The following is a 14857-nucleotide window of genomic DNA, read 5'->3' on the forward strand; positions in this document are numbered from 1 at the left end:
TTGAGATTTACTCACTTCACTATGAACGAAAATTTAGCGGAGGCAGAGGAATGCCAAGCCGCCGGCGCCGCTAAGCTAGGACCGCTGGCCGCGGCGCCCTCTATATGCTCGCAGCAGAGCTACTCGGTGCGCCCGCGCGCGGCCGAACATAATCTGGACGCTCGCTCGCGCGCAGTGTCAACACCTAAATATTCTTCCACCGTGGTCGGGAACAAGAGAGAACGAGAGCGCGCGTCAGGAACGAACGCTTATGATGATGATGATTTATTGGCACCCCCTTTGAAACGGGGCGGCGACAAATAGTCACCTAGCCTGCTTTATTTAATGAGGTATACCATACATGTTCTTTATCTAGCATTTTTTATATACCTGTCATTATTTGTCTTCTTCAAAAATTTACCTTGTACCACTACCTATGATTTTAAGAGATGACGTCGCATCCATCTTTTTCCTGCTTTTTTTCCACCAGTACTCTAATCGTCTCTTGCTTATCTCTACGACTGATCTGCTGATGTTTCCTTCGACTTTACACCCAACCGCTTCTGGGAGTTGTACGCTACCTACGGTTGTCGCTGGGTGGATCCCATCGCATTCCATTAGTATGTGCTGAGTTGTCTCTGGATCTTTACTGCAGCATACAAATGCCTCATCTAGTTCCGAATATTTGTTCCGGTATGTATTGGTCCTTAGGCAACCGGCTCGAGCCTCAAATAGCAAGGCACTGCCCGTTTGTTATCGTACAGATTTTCCCTCCTAGTTTCTTTCTTCATTCTCGTAAATCTCCATTGTCCCTTTGTTTACATTCTTTGCATCCAATTCACAGTCTCTATTTCCCTCACTTTCTTTCTGATGACTCCTGGTTGTCTATTTACAGTTTCGATTATCCTGTACTTGGTTGCCAACTTCCTTGACCTCTTCCTCCATTCTGTGTCCACGCTTTTCATGTAGAGATACGTGTGCACTTTAGCCGCCCATTTATTTTCATCCATGTTCCTGAGCCTTTCTTCAAAACTAATTTTGCTCTGTGCTTCTCTGACTTCAAGAGAGGCCCAACCAATGTCACCCTGCACTGCCTCATGTGTGGTATTACCGTGGGCTCCCAAAGCCAACCGTCCTACTGATCTTTGGTTAACTTCCAAACCCGACAAGATATCCGATTTTAAGCATATAATGGCATTTGCGAATGTTAGGGCTGGCACCATTACTCCTTTCCAGATTCCACGCACCACCTCATACTTATTGTGGCCCCACAGTGCTCTGTGTTTGATTATTGCTGCATTCCGCTTCCCCTTTATTTTCAGATTATCTTGGTGGTTGCTTGAGTAATTCTTTCCTTCGTTTATGTGTACGCTGCGGTACTATTGCTTCACTATGGGTATTACTTGCTGTTGAATTGACACCATGAAGTTACTCGTCTCTTCATTAAAGATCACAATTCCCGATTTCTCTGTGCTAAACTTAAGGCCTAGGTTTGTCGCTGCATTCCCACAGATATTCGCAAGTATCTGTAAATCTTTTTTATTGTCCGATAGTAGCACAATGTCGTCTGCGTACATCAGTCCAGGGACCTTATGTTGCACCATTTGTCCATTACGCATGTAGGATAAATCAACGCCATTGTGCACCGCAGCGCCCCCAGCTACGGACGAGAGAGAGAGAGCGTGTTGGGAACAAGAGAGAAAGAGAGAGCGCGTCGGGAACGAACGCCCTTGTGCACCGCAGCGCCCCTAGCTACGGACAAGAGAGAGAGAGAGCGTGTTGGGAACAAGAGAGAAAGAGAAAGCACAGCTGCGCTTCTAGCGGGAGCGGCGAGTACTAGCGTGGCTATAACGGCGCGACGGCGCGGCGACAGCGGTCAAGGCTCGACCCTAAGGAGCTTCGTCCGGCAGCAGGAGCGACGAAGCAGTGTACGAATAGGCGACGGTGCTGGCGACGTCGACAGCAGCACGGTTTTCTACAGCGCTGACTGACCGGTCCCATATTCGCCTCAACCTACAGACACATCACCTACATTATACAGTTAATTTGTTAAATAATTTGACGTTGGTATATTTACATAAACTAAGGATAAATTCTATAATGGCGAGCCAAACAACCGCGGGTAAAGTGGACTATACACTCTAAAAACAAAGAGAGTTCCGGGAACTCTCTTTGAGGGAGTATCTGCTTGTCCCATATTTCACTCTCTTTTCAGGAGTAAAACGCCTCCATCTCGGAGAGAGTACAGCAACTCCCCCGGACAGAGTATTAGTACTCCTCCTCAACAGAGTGCTAGAACTCCTTCCAGAGTACGAATACTCCACCCCACAAGAGTATTAGTACTCCCTCGAACCGAGTGCTTCTACTCCCCCAAACAGAGTGCTTGTACTCCTCCTAACAGAGTGTCTGTACTCCTTCAGACAGAGTGCTGGTACTCCTCCTAGTTGTGTGAAAGCACTTGCTATGCAGTGCCATGGCCACATCAGAGGTGATTCACAACACTTACATGTCGGGGATATTTGATTCCTTCATAAGGAGCTCCTGCACTTATGCTTGGTGAATTGGATTTTTAGCCGCCGAGTCACTCGAATGAAACATAATTTTCTTAAAAGGTCAACATTTTTATTGATCAAACAGTCACAAGGCAAACTGAGTCAAATTTCGAAAAACATACAGATACACTTAAAATCCGATTACACGGATTTTCATGAACTTTACGACACATCTTGCAATAATACATAAACATTTTCTTTAACATTTCATCGCTAATGCAGTGAGAAATATTTTTTATGTTCAATTGGCAACATTTAAAAAAATGAAAGTATACAATGTAAAATCAAACAAATAACAAACATGCGCAAACTCGCGAAGTATTGGCACTACAATTGAAGAGAAATATGCACCACATTACTGGTCAGAAAACGCATTTCAAGCACTAAACTCGTGTACTTATATACCGTACGTTATCAGATAAGCTGGTAAGCATGAGGCTGGTAATGTAATTTGCGCAGGAAAAGTTTTTTCATGCGCAAATTACTTTCAAGACAGCAGCTCGTTTGATAACATCCTATGAAGCGTATGGATGCTCCTGACTGAGAGTATACAGTATATTTAGAAATGTGTTGTATATTTTCGTGTAAAGCCGCACCGTCTAGTTTTGGTTATAATATTTCACATAGTTATTCATGCATGGGCTGCACCCCCTTTTTTCTAAACGCGCATCTTGCCGTGGTTGTCCAACACTCTCTCCGCTCGGTGTCAAGGCACTACAGTGGCGTATCATTGCTCCGATTGGGTTGGATCGAAAGCTGATAGTCTTTTGGCAGAAAGCTTGACTTCACTCTTGGCGTCCTCATGCAAGTAATTTCCTGGAGCTCTCGGGATCGTGCCATCGCGCTTTCCCACGCACTGTATTTCGTAGACAGCTATTGCCACAGCGCACTGACGCATTTCACAACTGTTGTGGTACTTTTGTTGCCTATTGTATAATTTTCTTTCTCATAAGACATCACGTGATAGTTTGTTCATTTCGTACAGATGCATATTCTAATGATCTGATCAGAGAAGTGGGGATTTTTGCTTGTAAATCAATCTTTTCCGTTTCATTGCTAATACATGGCACATGTTCGTAACCAAACACAAAGGAGCAATGCAAGGAAGCAAAGAAAAGAAAAAGGCCACACCACCAAAGAACACCACTTCACACATTTATCTTCATTCTAGCAGTGCCATTTTGGTATCAATGATGACAATGGAGGCTGGATGGTACATCTTGCATTGCGATTTTTTTTCTGCTGAATGCTTCCATAATTCCGTGTGCTACTTGGTCGTGATGCAGGCTAAAGCGTATGCACCATCTCCTGCTACATTAGTGCAGTGTCAAATGCGAGTACATTGCTGCCCTAATAACTAATTGGTGTTCATTGCGGCACTTGTTAAAATACCTTATGGTCTGCCGAATGCAGATGCGAAAGCAATCTGACAAAGTCACATGCGCATGTAAAAAACATTTGAAACTTTCATCTTTGTGTGACGTACTGTCTTTTGAAAGTTTTCATGCCATTTAGTTACATGGTACACCCAGTATACCCACATTTTAGTTTTCTCATCCAAATTGCATGGCAACACATTTTGATGCTTTGGAGTGCGCTCCTCTGCACCATGTGGAGTCGTGCTGAGCTGGCTCCTTGACAAGATTTTCTCCTTGCAGCTGCCTTCTTGAGTTTTATAAAGCGGGTGCCTGAAAAACATTGTGCGCGCAAATGAACACGAGGAAATATTGTGAAACCATCTAAAAACAGTCGAGGAAAAAGGTCATGGCACTAAGTATTTGCACTGTAATGCAAGTGAAACATGTAAATGGCTGTAATAGTCAACTTCAAAACCAATTTCAATTTCTTGACTTAAGGAAATAAAAAAGAAAAGTGGCCGTTAGGCCTCAGTCCAGCACTAGTGTTACAAAAATTCCGAAAAATAAAATATTGGTCATTGTTGGCACACTTCCTAAACGCATCCCCTCCTCTAGGGGAGAGAGCAGTGGTGGTATTGTCTGCATCTCATTTCTGACGTTATGAACAAATATAATTCCTGAAGAGAATTTGGGCTCTTTGGCTTATCTAAAACAAAAGAAATCAGCCGCCAAAGTAAAGGGAACATAGCTAGTGGAGTTAGGAAAAGTATAGAGACTACACTCGGCATACACAAGTGGCCAACAATAACGCAAATGTGGTGCTAGAAGTATGACGGGACATGACATGAAAAGGAGGTAAACCACCTTTAAAGAAACCCGTCAAACTTATGAGAATGAATTCTGTATGCTCTGCTTATGCTGCACTTGAAGTTGATTACGATATGAAGTGCTCAAATCTGCAGTCATTTAACTGAACAGTGAAGCATGTAGTTTTTATGTAACCTACCGAAAAGCAAAGAGTGCAAAGCTGTATGACGAATTCAGATGTGTCACAAACACCACTTGTGACACATCCTAGGCATGTGCCCACTGTGCCCCCCCCCCCTCCGGTTATGACACTGCTCAAGCCATAATTTGACCATCATATTTGCAGTAGGCATGACAATATGGTTATCTAGTTCAATGGATATTACTGGGTGCGATTATAAGAAGGGGTAGCAAGGCCTGTTACGCCAAGTTTACCCGCATTTAAAAAAAAAACAAGAAACAGTTCACTGCGGCCTGCATCTCAGATTTCTAAAAGCATGAACTTATTTCCATTTATGAGGTACGCAGTGGGGTTCACTTTTGACGGACTCGACTCTTGCTGCAGTTTGAAATCTAGCATTTTACATTCTTGAAGGCATGTAAAAGCTTCAGTTAGACCAACGTTATTAGTTTATTAGACCAACTTATAGTTTGTGCATGACAAACGACTGGTAAACTGCAAGGTAACATTTTACTTTGATACTTCATTTCTCCACGAAAAATAACAACATGGTAAATACATTTCAATCTGCCCTGCAATAGCAAAATGCACAGCTTACGGTTGGATCCCACAGAGGAAGGTTGATTTAGCCGTTCATACAACATAATTTTTAAGTGCCAACTCAATCTAGCAAATGCACAGGCATATCGAAAACTCTAAACGTGGAGACCGAGCCAATATCAATAATGTAGAACGTCCCTGCCACGGTAATCCTACAACAGTAGTCATTGTATTCGATTCCAGTGCATAACTCGCCGCTTGATCCGTCACCGAGTCGATACGCAACGCGCCGGTTCACATTCGCACCGTGCTCGGAAACCGCAACACGAGACACAAAATCAGACATAAATTCACACCAATTTATTACATTGGCAAAAAAAGGTGTCTTATTCAGCCCAAAGCAACAATTCCCAATGCGTATTCAGGCAGTTTAACATTACGCGCCAAACTGACCTCACGCAACGTGCAGCTGTATGCCTGCGGCAACTTTCTAACAGGCGCTAGCGCTGCACGTAACTTCACTGGCCGCAGATTACCCATGGGCGAACACAATGTCGTGCGCGCGCCTTAATATAACGAAAGCATGCCGCCAACAAGCTGACGCCTTTTGTTATGCAACTCCTTCGTTAAACAGCGCTCCGCACACCGTAGACTGCGAAACTGAATAAGTTCAAACACTTAAAACACACGCTAAGCACGCTCGGCATTGGCACGGAATCATCGGCTGGTGAAGAAACCTTTTTATGCCACGCCGGCGCCTCACTTATTATTGAACACACCGTGCTTCACTGAACGTTTGCGATTTTGAAAGATCTTACGGATTGCGGCAAGTGATAAAATCACATGCAGTCACCGCGACGACTGGCTTTTTCTATTTGACATTTCTATTGACATACCTAGTCCGCTGGCAATCGCGGCGGCTTAACAGGCTTAACTTCGCGATCACTGCCTGGCGATAGCATGTCATATAGGCAGAATGTGCCACGTAAGTTAGAAATCACTTACCGTGGAGTATTTGTTGTTCAATTAAACGAACAACGAACAACTGTCCTCTTCTCGCGGCAGTGAAACGTGGCTGACACAAGAGTTTTCTTGGATGGCCTTCGCGCCCGCCGCCTGCCCGGGCCTGCCCGCTGAACGGATCGCCTTTCTCCGGCGCTGTGCTGCTCCGCGATGTTGTGCGGGCGCGCTGTGGGGCGACTCCGAAACAAAAAGTAGTGCGCTGATCTCCAAACCAGTTTGCGCGCTGGCTGCCTCTTCTCTTACAAGAAAAACGATGCGCTCTTTGCTCTGCCTGTGTGAGCGATACATCGCCATGTTCCCGACCAGCCTCATGCAGTTTAAGCAGCAGTATATGCAACGTTTTGCTCTCTGTTGCCGCGAGAGTGGAACAGGCATTCCACTCTCTCTCAGATCGGCAGAGTAGATATAACATTTCACTCTCTCGATGCGGATAGAGTGAACAATGCGTTTCACTCTCCCCGGCATTTTGCGAGAGTAAAACGATGCCTTGAAGAGTAAATCGGCCCCTTCACTCCTGCGATACTCTCCCTAGTTTTTAGAGTGTAGAATAAAAGGGTAGTGGGCTCACTGCGCACCAGCGGCAACGTGGCGAGCAGAAGCCACCGATGTTAATTTGGAAACGGAGCTCTACATTGAAATCGACGGTGCGACGCTTACAGCGCCGCAGGGAAAGCGCATATTGCTGCACATGCGAAGAAGAGACGCCGTGAACATGCACAGCGAGCACCGCGGCGTCGGAGCACAAACGGAAAGGGCGCGAACGCGGTCGCTACATTGATCTCGACAGTACGACTACGACCACGGCCGCTGGTACGTCACCGCTCCTCTTTGAATGTGTAACAACATGCGCTTACCGTGTGGCAGGCGTTACACCATCGATTTCAATGTATAGCGAACACATCAAGACGAAGTGAGCCATGCGACGTGGAATTCTACCGCATCCTTGAAGATGAGCACTTTGCAGTTTACTTTCGGGTATTTTGTTTGAGATAGTAATTGTGCGCAGTCGTACATGGCTGTCCGGTGGTAAGGCAGGAGCTAGCTGATTCGAAAACACCACAACGATGCAGTAAATCGTTACGCCACAAGCAGCGAACATAAAGCTCCTGATATAGTACCACCTGTGCGTATCGCAAGGAACGCGTGTGTAGGTGTGCCCTTTGTAATTATTTCTAGCTAATTGGTCGCCATCGTTCAAAAATTCGTTTCTGAGAATTAAGGTTGATATATCACAAGTAGTACTCTGCCGCGACGCCAAACGAGCTTAGTTTTGTATGTTCCAACTGTGATCTTATAATTTATGATCTTCACTGTTCTTCAGGATGGAAGCGTTTTTAAACTACGCTAGAAGGACGGACCTAATAATGGGTTTGCCCAAAGATAAGGTCAACAACCGCAGGATATGCTCGGCGCACTTCACGGAGGTGGGCGTCATGGACCGAGCAACAAGCAGGCCGGGAGGAGCTATTCTGCGCATTGGCCATTAGAGCAATTACAATAAATGTTTTTTACATGTGCGTACATTATACTCCATTCGCGTTTTGTTGCATTTTATGTATAGTGTGTAGCACTGTATGCTCCAATTCTGGTTTTCGCAAACGAACACAAGAAAGTGAGTCCAAAGAACTGTTGTGTTGTAAGTAGAATTATTTTTTTTATTTGGGCACATGCTTGCTTGATCGTAATAATGAACTGCATTGCGTGCATGAAAACGCAAGAAGAACCCACGTCGCGCAAGCACGAATGCATGGTGTAACTTGAAAGAACGTATGTTTGGGCATGTTGGTATTCCATGACTTTTACTTTTTAGCGCACGAAAAGGGACGAATCACATTGGTTTTCGTGCACTAAAAAGTAAAAGTCACGGTGTAATGCCTGGCACGGCCGGACAGGAAAGGATCGCGCGCTTCGGTCCGGCAGTGCGTCGGATAACGCCCGCAGCAACAACAAGAAAAGATCGCGTCGCGGACAGCTAAAGAAAAAAAATAACAGCATATCCACGCGGTGGATGATGATGAGTGGGCGAAGCTTTGGAGGGAATCATCGGTATACCGTGAATCTTCCGTGTAATTCGCCCAGTCGATCATAATGTAAAGACGTGAGAAAGACTGTGTGTATATATACAAAATCAACTTTAATTTGTTCTTAGACGATGGATGGCTTGCGTTGTCCCTTCATTATGACGGCTTTTTGAGAGAGTTTCGAACGCGCTGCCCAAGGCGGTGGCAATTCAAGTTCAAGTCGAGGAGCGTTTATGAATACGGGGGTAAGGCGGAGAGGCCACAGCGTCTTACACCAGCTTCTTTCACGGGCCGTAACGCGCTAGCACAAGCGCGTTAGAAACGCGCAGTCTTTCGTTAATGTTGGGTATTGTCATCGTGGTGCGTGTGTCCATGTGCGCTTCGTGGCGTAGTGGCTAGCGCCGCGCGTTCCGAAGCGAGGGGTCCCTGGTTCGATTCCGCGCTACGGACACAACTTTCGGATTTTTTTTTTCATAACACTAGACGTGGCTACCTACTACGACGACTACGACTACTACTACTACTACTACATACATACTACAGAAGAGGGACAGACCCACACCCTAAGGAGCTTCGCCCCTAAAATCACTGCGCGAAGCATGAGGGGAGGGGAGGCAAAACATGCGAGGAGGGATAGGAAAGTCATGAAAGAAAGGCGAAGCGAGCCGAGCAGCGTTATCATAAGGAGACGCCGCGTAAGGGCCAACGCGAGCGGATGCCTGCAACGTCGGCTCCGGCAAACGGTACGTGCTGCTCCTACCCAATCTCTCCTACGGCCGCTAATCTGATCGAGAAGCGACATAAGTGCCCAAGGAAGGCAGCGAAACCGCCCATTTCCGGCGAAATCCGACCTTTTAGGGGCGAAGCTCCTTACAGCGGCACCCGTTCGTCCCCGTCGTAGTAGGTAGCCACGTCTAGTTTTATGAATTGCTCAATAGATGGCGTTGTGTGTCCGTATATGTATGTATACCCTTATATACATATATATGTATACGTATAGTATAACAGGAAGCCGACTTCCGCTTCCGGTTCCGCTTCCGGTTCCGCTTCCGGCTTCCGGAGAACGCTTCCGGCGTTTTATGAAAAAAAAATTCCGAAAGTTGGGTCCGTAGCGCGGAATCGAACCAGCGACCCCTCGCTTCCGAACGCGCGGCGCTAACCACTACGCCACGAAGCGCACATAGACACACGCACCACGATGGCAATAAATACCCAACATTAACGAAAGGCCGCGTTTCTAGCGCGTTTCTAACGCGTTTGTGCTAGCACGTTACGGCCCGTGTAAGAAGCTGGTGTAAGACGCTGTGGCCTCTCCGCCTTACCTTCAACGCGTTTCGAACGCGCTGCCCAAGGCGGTGGCAAGTCAAGTTCAAGTCGAGGAGCGTTTATGAATACGGGGGGTATACTCTCTCAGCAGTCATGTGATGGCGTCGGCAAACGCGGTGCACGTTCCGGCATGTGTAAATGGCTGCGTAAGACGCTGTGGCCGCTCCCCCTTACTAGAGAGTACTGCACGTTTCTAACGCGTTTGTGCTAGCGTCCCCTTAAGCGGGAGATCCGATGATTCCCTCCGGAGCTTCGCCCACTCATCATCATTCACCCCGTGGATATGCTGTGATTTTTTGTGCTGAGAACGATTATCAGACCGAGACGCTCAGCTGCCCAGTTAAGCCTCACCCGGACTCTAACCTACCTCTCCGCCGACACCGCCGGTGACGCCAGCCATTATGATGGAAGTAACGGTTGAAGGGCACACCATAACCGCACAAGAGCTCCAGTCAGACGATTGGACACCAGTGTTGTATAACGCCTACGCCTCCCGACTAGCCAGTTCGCCGAAACAACCTCACCACTCCGGCAACGCTACCTCCGAGGCAGCTAACCCGAACGCCAGGAACGCGGCGCACGACGCAACACTCGCCACCCGCAGCGGCAAGACGCTGGCCCGCCTACCACCTGCGACCAAGGAGACGCGCCTCACAGTGCAGCGTAGCTAGCAGCTGCCACCACGCCCACTCAACGCTATTCGAGTGGTCGTTCGCCCGCGAGGTGAACTACGCCTTTTAGACGTCTCAACACCTCGACTTACGAAGGCAGTGCAGACCCAGCTCCGAAGAACTCTACCGGACGACTTCTGCCTGCGCACCCACCCGACCAACAATACTTTCACCATGGCAACAACACACTCCCCAACAGCCGAGACTCTCAAGACGCTAACCTCCCTCGCAATTGGAGACCAAACCTACCCTTGCACGGCTTACGTGGCACCCACACCGGGGTATACCAGAGGAGTCATCACAAACGCCTATGACGACGAGACCCCAATGCAACTCTACCAAGACTTGGTCAGAAGAAATCCGGAGTACACCATACTAGCAGCCCGACGCATGGGAAAGACGCACTCCATCCTAATCACCCTCGACGCAAACGCAGTCTCGCATTCCATCAAGGACATGGGAGCCATCCACCGCTGCACCCTATACCGAGGCAGTCCAGGCGCCTGTACCGATTGCAGACAGCCGGGTCACCGCCGCGACGTATGCCAAAACCCGAAGACCAATCTTTGCCCCCGCTGTGGAACACATCATTCACAACAAGACCCTCCTTGTACGCCCAAGTGCATTTTGTGTGAGGGCCCTCACCTTACCGGCACGGGATTGTGCAAGGGACGAAACCTTCACCAGCCACGGAAACAGCCAAGCCACCCAGAAATGCAGCAGCAGGAATCGGTCCCACCCAGGGATAGTTTTCTCCAATTCTCATCCGGAGCCACCCAGCCCAACCAACACAAGCAAGCCTGGACAGAGCCATTGAAACAAGCCTGGAACACGCCCCTTTCTTCTCACAAGCACACGACATCCATGACAGTGAATACCAGTTTACAACACGCCCTGGCGAAGTCCCAGGCGGAGGCAGCGGCGGTCAAAGCAGAAGCTACAGCAGCCCGAGCAGAAGCCGCCGCTCTTCGGCAATGCATCGCCAAACTGGAAGGCCAGATAAGTGCTCTTGCCACTGGATCTCCCATTTCACCTACCCCCGCTCCAACCGCACCTCAACCTCCTCCCCTTAACCCACCCAACGACCATACCTTGCCCAGCCACTCCAACCCTACTTCCTCGCCTGATTCGCTAGCAATGGAGGCTGACACGGAACCCTCTACTGGCTCTACAAATTCAACTCCATGCACAACGACACCTCCCTTCACCCCTATGTCACTAGACGACGTTCCAACCCTGCTTGAGTCCTTTGCTGCTCGCTTTGAGGCAAAATTGCAGGACGCTGTCACTCACATCAACCAGGAATGTGCAACCCTCAAAGACGCGGTTATTCACATAACACAAGTCAATGCTGCTCTTAATCACCGATTCGACGTGCGAACCCAAGGGTTTTCTGACCGCTATAGCGATCTTGAGTCCCGGCTCAATTCTTACGCAACCCGCCTCACAAAGCTGGACTCCACCCCACGTAGACGTAAGAAGCCTAAAGCAGCTGAAGGACAGGACAACCCTATCCCAACCACAGCTCACGACTCACACCCACCCGTTATCACGACTCCCAACCCCACAATCGACTCTCATGATGGCAGCTCCAAACCGTGATCTTACACTCTGGCAGTGGAACTGCCGGGGCTTTGGCCAGAAGTGTCATGTGGTCCACCAACTGCTGTCCTGCGCTACGGGACCCGACATCCTTGCCCTGCAGGAGCCCTCCAAACCACTCACCCTCCCCCGCTATACTCCTATTCTACCCACATCGCCCCCGCACACTCGGGTAGCGTTTATAGTTAGCCGCTCAATCACCATCTCCCATTCCCTAGCGATTCAAGACATTGATCACCTTTTCATTGAGCTTGTACCACAACACGATCGAGCGAATAGTATCTTCGTCCTAAATGTATACAGCCATCCTAAATGCCTACAAAAAAACTTAGAACGCCTTTTTACTCTTGCGAAGCGCATAGCAAACAAGTGCGCCTCACTCGTCGTAGGGGACTTTAACGCCCCGCATACGGCGTGGGGTTACCAGCACGACACACCGAAACGACGTCGGGTGTGGTTAGCAGCGCAACAGACCGGTCTCTCCCTTCTTACCGACCCTACCTCTCCTACACGCACGGGAAACAGTGTCTGTAAAGACACTACACCAGAGCTTACATTCGCACATCGCCTCCCTCACGCCACATGGTGCAACACACAACAGAATCTGGGTAGTGATCATAGCATCATCGAAATTCTCTTAAATGCTCAACTACCCCGCAGACCTCCCAGAGGCTACACTTTCACGAAGTGGGACTCTTTCCGATCATGTAGAGCAGCCCGCACCGTCGTCCTCATCACGGACATCACCGACTGGTCCAAACAATTAGAAAGTGATGTCCGATCCGTAACTCGTCCCCTACGAGGGGGCTGCTCAAGCGACAGAGTTGACTCCCGCCTCCTGCATTTATGGGAAGCTAAAGCAGGCCTAGAACGACGCTGGCAAAGGCAGCGCTGGAACCGAACACTAAGACGCCGCCTCGCCCGTCTCGACAAAGAGATAGAGAAGCACGCGGCGACTCTTTCACGACAAAACTGGGAATCACTATGCAACAAGCTAGCTAGATGGCAATATGAGCCTACCTCAGACCTGGAACCTCTTTAGGCACTTGATAGACTTCACTCAATCTATGACCACACAAAGACACAACCTCACCAAACTCATACATACTTCCGATACACCTCCACCGGAATCCCTTCAAGAACTTAGAAATCAGTACTTCCCCACATACCCTCCTGTAACACACCCGGACTGTGCAGGCTCCACTAACGACCTCCTTGACCAACCCATTACAGAAGCAGAAGTTCAGGCTGAACTCCAGAGATTTAACACGTCCTCAGACGCCGGCCCAGACGGGGTACATAACAAGGCGCTCCGGAATCTCGACGCCCAATCCATTGCCGCCCTTACCGAATACTTTAATGGGTGCTGGCAAAAGGGCACCCTCCCACCGCAATGGAAAGAGGCGAAAGTCGTGTTCTTACCCAACCTGGGAAACCTCTGCTCACCTCTAACCTCAGACCGATCTCCCTCACTTCTTCTGTCGGCAAACTCATGGAGCATGTACTCCAGACCAGGCTCAGCAAGTACCTAGAAGGCAACAATCTCATACCCACCTGTATGTTTGGTTTCGTCCTGGGCTTTCCTCACAGGACGTCTTCCTACATATAAAGCAACACATTCTAGATTCCCAAACCTACGACACCAAAGCTATCCTAGGTGTGGATCTCACCAAGGCCTTCAATAACGTTACACACTCAGCTATCCTACAGAACCTTACAACCCTGGCAGTGGGCGCCAGGATCTACAACTACATCCGAGACTTCCTCAGCCACCGCACAGCTACGCTTACCTTCGGCGACCACCGCCTTCCAGGCATAACACTGGAAGCACGAGGTGCGCCCCAGGGAGCCGTCCTCTCCCCTATTATATTCAACATAGCACTTCTTCACTTACCCCAACAACTAGCTCAAATCCCCGACATCAATTTCACCCTTTACACCGACGACATCACTCTCTGGGCAAGCCGCGGCAGTGACGCCGAAATAAAACGTCTACAATTGGCACTAAACACCATAGACACATGCACAGGAGCGCGGCCTGACCTGCTCCCCTTCCAAATCGGAGCTCTTTCTCTACCGCTCCAAGCAACACGATTCAGACATTCCTTCCATCTCCCTTACGCTAGATCCCACTAGTATCCAAAATCCGCGTGCTAGGACTAGTTCTACACTCCCACGGCGCGCACGGAGAAATCATAAAGACTCTCCAAACACACGCTCAACAGACCACCCGACTTACTCACCGCATAGCGAACCGCCGTGCTGGCCTACGTGAGCGAAACGCACTTCGCCTTATCCAGGCTTACATCATAAGCCGCACCACATATGTCCTTCCATACCTAGCCCTCCGACAGAAGGAGAGAGACCGGGTAAACGCGCTCCTACGGAGTTGCACGAAAATTCCTCTACGCCTTCCCCCCAGCACATCCAACGACCCTCTCCTCAAACTCGGTGTCCACAAAATCTTTGAGGAACTCACAGAAGCCACCATTACGGCACAAATATCCCGTCTAACTCAGCCGCTGGCCGCGCTCTATTATTCCAATTAAGCCTAACCGTAATTACACACCCTACCGAGGGGGTCCCCCTTTCTTCTATCCTCCGCTCTAACCTCAACATACCTCCCATCCCCAAAACATGCACCCTGAGCGAGATGGGAACCGCAGAATAGCAAGAGCTCGGGCCCTCCACAAACAGTAAAGCGAGGACCATGATGTGGTCTACGTGGACGCAGCAGAATATACGTCAGGCTCCCGTATGGCCCTGGCGGTAGCCGACAATCAGGCAAAGCTTCTAA

At 48.9% G+C, this 14857-nt stretch overlaps 1 long non-coding RNA gene across 1 annotated transcript; it reads right to left on the reverse strand.

The window, feature by feature from the left end:
• Window positions 1-2616: 2616 nt before the first annotated feature.
• LOC125943771 (uncharacterized) lies at window positions 2617-6979 on the reverse strand. Its single transcript, XR_007465884.1, has 2 exons — window positions 6423-6979; window positions 2617-4219 (listed from the first exon to the last, which is right to left on the reverse strand). It is a non-coding gene; the product is annotated as an uncharacterized LOC125943771 (long non-coding RNA).
• Between the last annotated feature and the right edge of the window lie 7878 nt (window positions 6980-14857).

Source organism: Dermacentor silvarum, chromosome 3 (genome assembly GCF_013339745.2).
Source record: "Dermacentor silvarum isolate Dsil-2018 chromosome 3, BIME_Dsil_1.4, whole genome shotgun sequence".
Lineage (NCBI taxonomy): Eukaryota > Metazoa > Arthropoda > Arachnida > Ixodida > Ixodidae > Dermacentor > Dermacentor silvarum.